This window comes from Haliotis rubra, unplaced genomic scaffold, assembly GCF_003918875.1.
Source record: "Haliotis rubra isolate DU_JTF1 unplaced genomic scaffold, ASM391887v1 Scf695, whole genome shotgun sequence".
NCBI lineage: Eukaryota > Metazoa > Mollusca > Gastropoda > Lepetellida > Haliotidae > Haliotis > Haliotis rubra.
In genome coordinates this window covers 454057-466085 of record NW_025767407.1, presented here as the reverse complement: position 1 = coordinate 466085, position 12029 = coordinate 454057, and the positions used below count along the sequence as shown (strand labels likewise).

Below are 12029 nucleotides of genomic sequence, written 5' to 3'. Positions count from 1 at the left end.
TTTGCCTTTGAGTATATATGATAACCACACGAGCACTATCTGGCTGAGAGACCGCAGTGACGTGAAGTGTGGATGAAGAGATAACTTAGAAGAAATATCAGCTACAAATATTTATCGGAACTTTTTGACGTGAAAGAAAAATTATTATTTCAACCGACTATAAATAGCCTTAATGCTCTATTTTCGGCAATTGCTAGTTGCCATTTAAACAGATATGCAGATATCATACGCAAATCTTGTGGACTCGATTGCTTCCTGCATTAGTGGGCGGGTCGATATTCTTGGGATTATTTCCCAGTATATCACAGCGGGATATGCGAGCAATAAGCGGGACATCAATGTATTCGTTTGGTGAATCGAGCAAGAATCGATCTTGAAGTCCAACAAAGCATCATTCGTAGAAAACCGTACATTTCTATATCAGCCGTTATGTTCTACTTCATTATTAGGGGATGAACATGGTAGTTGTTTTATGTAGAACTAAGCTACTTGTACCTGTAAATTTAACACTTAAAAACTCACGACCATGACTAAATTTAACGAGGATTCTTTGGTATCAGAAGTAATGTTACATTCAGTGAGTTTCCTGGTTTTGTTTCCTCTCTTATTAGTTGATATCCATAGTCAATTACACAACGATTATACTCATTAAACAAAGTATAGTATCCTTACATGCTGCACCAATGATGTATTTCAAAACCCTAAAACCTTACACAAAAATATACATTAAAAATGTGTAGCAGAGAAGTTTTGAGACATGAAGTCGGTATCCCTAAAGGAAATTTGGCAAGCATCTAAAGCTTTAATAATACCTCTGACGTCACTATTATGACGTCACACGCTTTATCCCGCAGTTTACATGACGTCACAGTCGGCCATAGGAAAAATATAAATTAACTATGTACTGTGGATAGATTCTGTACGTATTGGAAGCGTAAGGGTAACTACCTCAGTCATATCAGATTATGCGCTATTGGATTCTGGAACACTCTGTATGTTTGTCGCTGGAGTTTGCCGAGGGTCAGTCACCTGGTGGATTTAGTCCAGTGGATCCCCAGTGGTGTGCCTAGCTGCTCATACCATCAACCCGGTTAAACCATTTACAATAGAATATATTCTTGAATGAGCGAATATGTTTTAGGCAGAATTGCATTTAGCAATATTCACAGCAAGGGACACCAAAAATGGGCTCCATGCGTTGTACAAATATGAGGAATCAAACTCGGGTCTTCGATGTGACGAGCGAACGCTTTATCCACCAGGCTACCCATATTCTTAAGATGGGACTTTGCTGATAGTCAAATACAACAGCATTCAATTCGTCCATTTCAGCCAACTTGAATTGGATCTGATTGAGCAAAACCGATGATGCCAAACATTCATTTAAAACGTGACCATTGTTCTTAAACGACTGTTGCACGTCTTTGTTTGTTTGCATATGTTTGTGGTTCCAGTTTATTGCCACACTCGGGGATATTACAGTTATAAACGGAAAAACAGGTGGTACGTAAATAATCTAACCTGGATCAGACAATCAAGTGACTGAAATCATGAGCATTTATCTGCTCAAGACTGCCGGAGTATGCGAATTGTGATAGATGTAGCTCTACACTTTGCAGTGAAGGTCATCATTCAGAAGTGGTCCACCATCAATCCATACAACTTTACCACTCAAGCTTCCAATAACCACGATTCATTGAAGACCTGATTGACGTGGACTGACGACTGTTCATAACATCAAAGCAATACCCCAGATTAAGATTCAAAGTCCAGACTGAGAATGCGTTGAACGGAACCAAAACACTCCCAAAAGCCCCGGTATTAGCAGAATAAACGTATGATACATTGGCGATATCCTTTGAACATTCCAGTCATTTCTCAAACTGCCCTACAACGTCCCCAAAGACTGTGCCGTTTTTTATGCATCTAATCCCTTTCATAAAGACGGGATCGTAATCAATATCCTCCTCTATGGTGTCCGGCTTCATTGCATCTATGCATTTATTTGAACAGAATACAGCCATATATTAAAGTAAAATATACGCTCCATCAGAATACCATCCCCCGTTTTGTGAGAAGATTTTATGTTTAAATCCTTACATTACTATCATTTGGCCTACATAAAGCAAAGACCCATGGTAGTCCACTGAATAAACATGATGGCGTGCGCTTCTCAAGTAATGCATAGAAGCCCTCGGTCAATCTCTCCCCAGCGCCGTATTGCACGTCCTTTAGTTTACCATCATCCATCCTCCATTACTTCCATACAATCCATGCCTGTGGTCGCTGCTTCCCACTGGCGCCGTGAGAGAGCACTGCTTGCCGCTTGAGCTCTCTCCCCCTACCTTCTTGAACAGCTATCTTCGCTTGCAGAAGACCTTCAAATTTGTAACCATGTCAACGGCGGAGAGGAGTACTGCGCATGCGTCAGACTTCAGCGGCAGACGATAAGGATGCTGCGTGAATTAGACAGAGCTACTGTGGAGGCAGTTTACATTTGTTCCAGTTGAATCTGTAGCACAGAGTCAGTGAATGGATAACGAAAACCTCTGGAATCTGTGAAAATGTGACGAGCTAAATGCTTGGAATATTTACAAGAGGTGAGTGTTTCTCTGCTAATTAATGGCTCGTATCCATCAAACTTTGACTCAAAGTGTCGGCGATTCAATCAATAATTGAATCTGTTACCGTTTACATATTGAGGGAGCTTCTTCTCATCTGCTGTGATCTTTACCGCCCTCGGCAAGTTTCTCTTCACATCTCAAGTGTCCATGGCGATAAAATTACTGCACAAATCACGTTTGTAAAAATAGGCTGACAGGAGGAACGTTATCTTTAGACCGAAATGTTCAGTTCTTTTCAAATCAATGTCCAAGGTTATTTCCTTCATTTTCAACATATTCACTGTTATCCTGCAACAACTTGCCGCATTGCCACACATATCATGGTAAAACAATAAAACTATGAGATGAAGCACCAGCAAAAATATATGATACTATATTCTGTAGCTACATCGTTGGTATGGAAATATACAGTGGAATATTATCCATAATCATTGGAGACATGAGGCACAATTCTGTTGAACTGTTTATGCGTCTATGTGTTGATATCTATCTGCAAGAATGATCTACAATTACTGAATTATTAAAAACAAAGAAACACAAAATCCCACAAAAACAACAATTACTGAAGTCGTAGATAATAGTTGAGATCAGGAGGGCACGTTTATCTTCATCGGGATGGCCTCTATTCGTCTTCAGGATGCAGAACACAGTGTTTGTTATGCTCTGCCGTTTTCAGTATCGAGTTATTGTGGAAACCTGCGAGCAGATGATGATATATAGACGTGTGAATGGATACATAAGATACATTTAAAGGAAGATCTTACATTCGAAAACTATCAGCATGGGCATCGAAATGTAACAGAATGGGCAGATCCATCGTTGACACGGGTAGTTGTGAACTGACACATCGATATATATTCTTCATCTCTCTCTGTCTCTCTCTCTCTCTCTCTCTCTCTCTCTCTCTCTCTCTCTCTCTCTCTCTCTCTCTCTCCCCCTTTCCCTTTTGTGTCTACATACACGTCACTATATGTCTCACCAGCTCTCTCCCTATCATTTTCCTCGTTGCCTGCCCCTTTCACTCTGTCAATCTAAATTTCCCCATTCCTGCCCCTCTCCCCTCATATAAATGAGTGAACTTGATCCCCCTCTCTCTCCCTTTCTATCTCACTATCTCTTTCAGTCTCTCCCTCTCTTATCCAACACACGCACACGCACGCACACACACACATACACACACTTATATACGTGGAGAGGTCGATGCTGATGATGTTGATCACTGGATTGTCTGGTCCAGACTCGATTATTTACAGACCGCCGCCATATAGCTGTAACATTGCTGAGTGCGGCGTTAAACAACAAACCAACTAACATATGTGGAGATTTTTAGAAAGGAAATATTCTACATTTGTATTCATATTACATTTTACATTAACATCTGTGTGAGTGTTGAATAAATAGCGGTGTATGTGACAGAACCGGTGTCAGAGTTACCATATGATATTGTGTACATAAATGTTGCGACTAAAATGCCCAGAACTCCCAGTCTTTACTGAGTAATCAATAGTTCTCATTAATACAGTGTACCAACCTTTACAAAACAATATCGCCTATCCTGCTACAATGCAAGCTATGTGTGCTTCTGGGAAATGGTCGATATTATGTATTAATATCTGCAGATGAAATGGTAAAAAATGCATTCCCGTATATCAAATAAGTTGCGCGTGTTACACAAAGAACGCCAGCTGACGCAGATGTGATTGTCAACTTTTTAAAGGAGCTCTTCGATTGAATGAATAGGGTTTGGTACCAGATGAAATATCCCTTTTAGAGAATAGATTAAATAGTAGCATCGGGACTAAGGGACATGCATTTGTGTATGACCATAGTTACAAATGCACAGTTAATGTGTTAAAAGTTTATGCTGCGTGGTATTAAAGTACTTGCAATCCAATCGGTTATGAGTATACTGACTCGCTGACCTCCTTTAAATGTTTAGGGTTGTGATACAGATGTTGTCTTTTGATGCAGCCTCGCACACCTCCTTTAAATGTAATGGTAGTGATACAACCGTTGTCTTTTGATACAGACCCGCAGACCTCCTTTAAAGGTAATGGTAGTGATGCAGCCTCGCACACCTCCTTTAAATGTAATGGTAGTGATACAACCGTTGTCTTTTGATACAGACCCGCAGACCTCCTTTAAAAGTAATGGTAGTGATGCAGATGACGTCTTTTGATACAGACTCGCAGACCTCCTTTAAATGTATGGGAAGTGATACAGATGTCGCCATTTGATATGGCTTACAGACCTCCTTTAAATGTATAGACAGCGACACAGATGTCTCCATTTGTGGTCATCACTTGTCAATCACATACATGCATGTCGGCACTGTCAGGTAACATGTGTGACACATGAAATGGGTTTTAGCAGAAGTTTTAATCTTATTGCACCCACTGCATAGTGACGTGAATGTGTACGAGCTTGTACTAGCCCGGAATAATGTCAGTTTTGTACTGCAAGCCCATATACAGGCGTTTAACACAGATTCCCTACCCAGTCACAGCATATAATGACTCCAGCTGCAGACTGCCAAGTGTAACCCAGATAGCATTCAGACGTTGGCCCAACGTTGGCAATGGGTTTGCCAACATTGCCAACGTTGGGCCAACGTCCGAATGCTATCTGGGAATGTGTGTGTTGTGGGTAGTGTATAGCGATGTGGAACATGAAGGTGCCACTTTGGTGTGAGATTAACACTGACGTGTCCAGGTATATTCACCTCTGTTGAGATTTAAACAACAGGTGCATAATAGCTGCAAATGTAGTAAAAACATCCCGTGTTAAATATTGATGTAAATAACTTACAACAAAAACAACCAATTTAGAATAATCAATATTTCACATCTGCACGCTGTGACATGGTAAACAAAAGTGGACCTTTGTTAGAAGCAATCAATTCATCAGCGTTCTGAGTCGGCGATGTCGTCATATTCTGTGATAGAAATAATGAATATAATTATACCCCAATAATACAGGTTATTATCATAGGACTGGGACGGCCATAGTAAACAACGGACAATGTCCTATATAATCTGTGTCTATCTAGGAGGGCGGGCTCCATATGCCCATGCAACAGAAAGACGCTGTCTGTCGAATCCCTCGTATGGATTCTCTGATCATATTTACCTCAGATCGATATTCTCTGATCGTTAACGAGACGCTTGGTTACGTCCAATAGTGGTGAATAATTATTTTATAGACGGCTTTGTCTTTCAGGTCTACTTATTGTTGCTAACAGCTGATGAGAATTAACTTGGACGACAATCTTCGTTAAGGGGGCTTCGGTTTGTTAAATAGGCTATACTCTCGGGAGTCGAATTATCTCGAAATTTGGGGGTTGATTCTTGTACGTCATATCGAACTGCATATCTCGAAGGACTATGTTTTTCACAAACCTGAAGATGGGGCAATATGAATGTTGTTCAATGTTTGAAACCCATGTACTGTTATGCTATCTGCCATCCCTCTATCGCACATAACATGAAATGCATCCAGTAACCTAAGGTCCGTGAAGATCCGGGTCAGAATTGATCTTCAGCAACGCATGTTTGTCGTGAGAGGCGACTAACATCTCGTCAGGCTCGCTGACTTCGCTGACTTGGTTGACACATGGCATCGTATCTCATACACAAACCAATAACTTCTTTGAGTGGCATTTAGAAGCTGGTATGATGAAGATGAACAATATTTTGTGAATAGACAGCTTCTTTATTGCATCTATTTCAATAAAGTACCTGTCTGTCCATAAGAAATTGTTCCTCTTAAACAGACCCGTGAAGATCTGGTTAGAATTGATTTTCAGTAACCCATGCTTGTCGAAAGAGGCGACTAACTGGATTTGGTGGTCAGGCTCGCTGACTTGGTTGGCACATGACACCATATCCCAATTGCGTAGATCGATGCTCATGCTGTTGATCACTGGATTGTCTGGTCCAGACTCGATTATTTACAGGCTGCAGCCATATAGCTGGAATATTGCTGAGAGTGGCGTTACACAACAAACAAGCATGGACATGTAGTGAACCAGATGGCCAATTAGCAATCCAGATGGAAACAAAGGAGACGTTTTCAACATTGCAAGCTGAGAGATGTGTTACCTGATGTAATTAGTGAGTATGGAGTTACACCGCTTCCATCAATACCCCAGCAATACCACGGCTGAGGACACAACAAAATGGCTTCACACATATGGGGAATCACACCCAGATCTTCAGTGTGACACCAACTAACCACGACGCCCCTAGAAGGGTGTGAGTTTAAAATATTGAGAAAAACCCGCGGCTCAAGACCGTTCAATACAGTTCATAATCAGCTGGTCTGTTAATGTATATTATAATTTCCAATACGAGTACATATTCCATAGTTAGTGACAGTAGGTGTTGCTCATGCACATGTTCCTGCTAATGACATCGCCTGAACATCTGGGTTTGGAACTGGCTCAAATGGCGTACATTCGTGAATGTTTGATAAACTGTAACAAATTATGCATGTACATTCATGTTCGATCAATCGTCTGATGAGAAATAAGTCGCCTCTATCATTTCCTGGTTGATGCCCATCCTTGTTGACAACAACAGCTAGGCGGAATGTATTTCACTTCCTGGTAATTGTTCCTTAACAATCTATTCATATGAATCGTTATGCAAATTCTGAACGAGGATTAATGAAATAAAACATCGAGGTCCACGTTCAAACATTATTTCAGGTTTTGTTCGTAAATCGAGAGTTGTCTGAAAAATACGTTTCAATTAATACAGTTTGAAGAACAACATTTCTGTTATTTTTATGCTTTTGATGCAAATAATAGACGATATACGAGAAAACCATGTATTCAATATAGAGGTATCGTTTAGAAAGGCCAACATATGAGTGTTTGTCACAGATATCTATGCTCATGGTATCAACCACTGGATTGTTTGGTTCAGCCTTATTTGTTTACGTAACGCTGTCATACGGCTGGAATATTGCTGAAAAAAGCAAACAAAAAGGTAAAAATGCTCGTAAAGCCACTAATTTATCGTAATGGAAACGTCAGGGAACAGATGTCAAACAGACATCGCATCAATGTATTGAGCATACCGTAGTTCCTCCAGTTTGGTATTATTTCAATTTGGAACCATTGGTGGCATAGTATCCAAGTCTATCGTATCGATAACACTTCAAACTCTAAAAAACAACTCACTATCCATCCAAGGTACCACGGTACGAAGGAGATAGTTCCTTTAATTATACTCTCTTTGTAGTCCCTGAAAATATCCATAATGTGCTTATAACTCGACTATACTAATTACATGGTTTTGAGTATCTTTAAATGATTTAATTTGAACCACTACCCTGCCTGTCTTCCTTAATAGAAACGTATAAGATGACATTTTTCAACGAAATTGAATATCTACCATACATTAGATATAATAGCATCAAATAGCATCGAGAAACTTTTCTTTGGCATTCCCTTAATTGTATTGCCTTTGAAAAAAAGACAGCAAAGGTTCGCGGATTGATATAACTGGTTGCTTGGCATGTACACTCTGTCGTTCTCTGTCAGTCAGACCTCTAATGGCGTGATGAAAAGCATTTGGGCTTAGGTAGATCAATCAGATGCACAATTTATTAAAAGCACCCCTTTCGGCAGTAATATAGAATAAGTAGGCAGGCGACAGTATGGCGACCATTCCATGCTGTTCCACGATGCCATTGTACATTCCTCACATGAAGCATTAAGGAATGTCTTTTATGATGGTCTTCTGTGTCAAAGAAGACGTGGCGAAGCTTTGAATAATCTTTAAAAACTACTATTTATTACTAGAACATCTTTTAAAAAGTAGAACTTGAAAAAGTAATGGCATCGTAATATCTTCTTTATCACTACATTTTTCATTTGGAATCATCGTTGTTTCACTAATAGACATTAAGAGCGTTTGAAAATACGATGAACAATTCTCACGACTTATTTGGACATTATAATGTATATCCAAAAAATATGTACTCGATCCAGAAGAGTCGTCACTTATTTTGATGGGTTGACAAAAGTAATTCTTGGCGATTGGAAATTAATTTGTTTCAGCATCATGCATGGTAATTTGTCACTTCTTTTCCTGTACCATGTACAAATATATACCAGGTTCTATTCCCAGCACATGCTGTATATTATATCTTATTATCAAGGGATTTCTTAACTTTTCTGAACGTAACTGCGAAGGAGTTATATTATACCCTTTACAATTTGGGTGTATTAAGTACAACACTTCCAAATAAACCGACCCGTGAAAAGGGGCAGAATAGGGGTAGCAACCCATTCTAGTGGTTAAAGCGTTGGCTCGTCACGCCGAAGACCCGGGTTCGAATCCCCACATGGGTACAATGAGTGAAGCCCATTTCTGGTGTCCCCCGCCGTGATATTGCTGGAATATTGCTAAAAGCGGCGTAAAACTAAACTCAGTCACTATTAAATACAACACTTCCAAATAAACCAAATAGCGCAACCAAGAAGCATACTTCTTCAGGTAGCAAAGTAATTTATTGTCTACCGTGCTGTGATCAAGTGTTTCCTACTAAAAGGGATAACTTCAACAACCACTCATGCAAACGTAGTGCCAAGACGTGAGCAGCTACTGGTCAAGAGGTAGGCAATAGAGTTCAAGAGGGAAAGAGGGAGCCTGGAAGATGACCCATGATCATGAGAACTGACGCCACTAAGGCCAATATTAATAAAATACGTGATATGCTTAATGTGGATGATCGACAACTCACCATACGTCACATAGCCATTACTGTAGGCATGCGAGAGGTTAGGAATGTTCTGGTGCTGACAAGGGCTTCATCGAGCTGTGTTAAGAGGCTTCTGCTTAATGATATGAATCGTTCCAGGTTTATAATCTCTTGCGAGAATTTACGACGTTTAGAAGTAGACCCAGCTTATTTTGTTGAGCGATTTATAGCCATGGATGAATTATACGTTTACCACTATCAGCAAAATGTAAACAACTCAAAGCATCGAAACATCCAAAAGCTCCTCATCCTCCGAAGAAGGCAAAGTCTGTTCCATCAGCTGACAAGGTGATAGACTCGGTTTTCTGTGACTTCAAAGGATTCAAAGGCAGGTGGACTGCCTCCCGGGGACAGAATACCAGTGTTAAACGTTGTGGATGGTCCAATCCTGAAGAAAAAACTGTCAAGGATTACATGTGCCGTGTTATCCAAATAACGATGAAGAAAAGGTGTGACTGATTGGGGATACCATTGAAGACTAATTAGCAAACAACTGGCATCAACGCGGTCCATGATAATTAGCCTCTCACCCTACAGCCACCTACTGCGTTAGCTCGATGTTTACAAACACAAGCAAAACAGGCGAAGATATACAACATGGCCAAATGTTCATTCCATTCCAAAAAGTGTGCTATGTATCTGTATCTGTAACTGTGTTGGGTTTTGATCTGATCTGATCCTGTCAACCACGCAGGAGATCAAACGCAATGACATAATGGCCATACGTAGAATCTCTAGTGACAATTGAATTTCCCTTTGTTTCCATAGAGGCTATTTTCCTGATTGTAATGTTCCCAATTTCCAAGTGTAGCTCTTCACGCGGAAGGGACATAAGGTGTATAAAAATGCCTGCAGACATAAAATGCACCTCCGAGGAATAAGGACGTATACAAGTAGGTCCCTATCTCTGTGAACATAAAACTCCCGATCACTGTTCAGATCAGCCGCCCTTTACTATTGCTGTGAGTGTGGAATACCATTCCATAGCAGCGCGGACATAAGCAATGACTCTGACCACTGCTGACCAAAGCTGTGATAACCATCACTCCCGATCACGGCGGGTGTACAAACATCACTCCCGATCACTGCGGGTGTTAAACATCACTCCCCATCACTGCGGGTGTTAAACATCACTCCCGATCACTGCGGGTGTTAAACATCACTCCCGATCACTGCGGGTGTTAAACATCACTCCCCATCACTGCGGATGTTAAACATCACTCCGGATCACTGCGGACGTTAAACATCACTCCCGATCACTGCGGGTGTTAAACATCACTCCCGATCACTGCGGACGTTAAACATCACTCCGGATCACTGCGGACGTTAAACATCACTCCCGATCACTGCGGGTGTTAAACATCACTCCCGATCACCGCGGACATAAAACTTGATCCCTGATTACTGCAGACTAACGATCACGGCATCCATAATCAACCAGTGTCTCAATCCAGTTCTATCAAATACATCTGAACTATATAACATAATGCGTTTCTTTGTATATGATGTTCGCGCATCTAGTTAACATTAACGAAATGATTTATGACGAGTAAATACCATTTAGTCACGCGTGACACGCTGAGTTGTCACGTCAGCAAGGGTTTATCCAACACTGTCACATCTGTTTCTCATTTATCCTACTCGGAGCAATAACCCGTACAGCCACTCTTTTATTAACGCCACCGCGCACGAAGAGCATTATTTCAACTTCAAAGATAATGTTAACTAATTCTTTCTCCTGTTCACAGATGATAAGGTTGATATATTGACCAGCTCACAACACTGCGGCAACTTGACCATAATATCCACGAGGCGATCAGTCATAGCACGTGTTCTCTTGTTGAACAAGCTGTTTATCATTCTCGCTGTAATGACCTTGGTGAATATGTTTTTGGTGGCTCCTTACTTGAAACAATTTCATACATGTTCTATTCTTGAACAACAACAATGGTATATTAATTAAGTTTGTTAGTGAAGAGTGCTCTCATGTTTTAGATTAATGATCATATCATTCCTACTGATGGCTTTACACACAATGCTACTGACCGTTTACAAACACATATAATGTTCTAGACTCACTCATATAATAATGTTCTATTAAAACAAATTAAAAGTTACGTGTATGTCGTTAATTTTAAAGGACTATTTGATTCAAACTTTGAAAATTTAAAAAAAAATGAATTTATACATCACTTTATTTGGTTACAGATTTACTTTCTAAAGTCAAACTAGATTTAACATTATCCTATACACATGTGTAAGTGACGTTTAGTTGCTTGGTATAACACAATACTATTTCCACGTTATTCTGGGTGAAACTTATACGTCCCAAGACTTTGCTACATGTTGGCTCGGTAACTTGGCTGGTTTGCAAGGGCCTACACCGATACACGTCACCAAACGAAGGATGTATACGATTAGGGCTATGTGTGCAAATTTATTAAAAACGTACATACATCAATACCAAGGTCGTCAGATGTTTCCATATGAATGAATTGTAAGCTTTGAATATTTCAGCATGTGCACGCTGCGGATTTATGCCAACCCAAACTAACGATTGAAGACAAACATCTGTCAAAATGCTAATTTTAGGGATCTTCATTTTATTTCTAATGCTCCCATGGGAACGAGACT

General features: G+C 40.2%; 1 protein-coding gene across 1 annotated transcript in view; it reads left to right on the top strand.

Annotated features, from left to right (window-relative positions):
• Nucleotides 1-2377: 2377 nt before the first annotated feature.
• LOC124258496 overlaps nucleotides 2378-12029 on the top strand; it is a 67134-nt gene continuing 57482 nt past the window's right edge. Inside the window, exon 1 of the mRNA XM_046692567.1 lies at nucleotides 2378-2600. The gene's annotated coding sequence lies outside the window, so the exon portion shown is untranslated. The remainder of the gene's footprint in view (nucleotides 2601-12029) is intronic.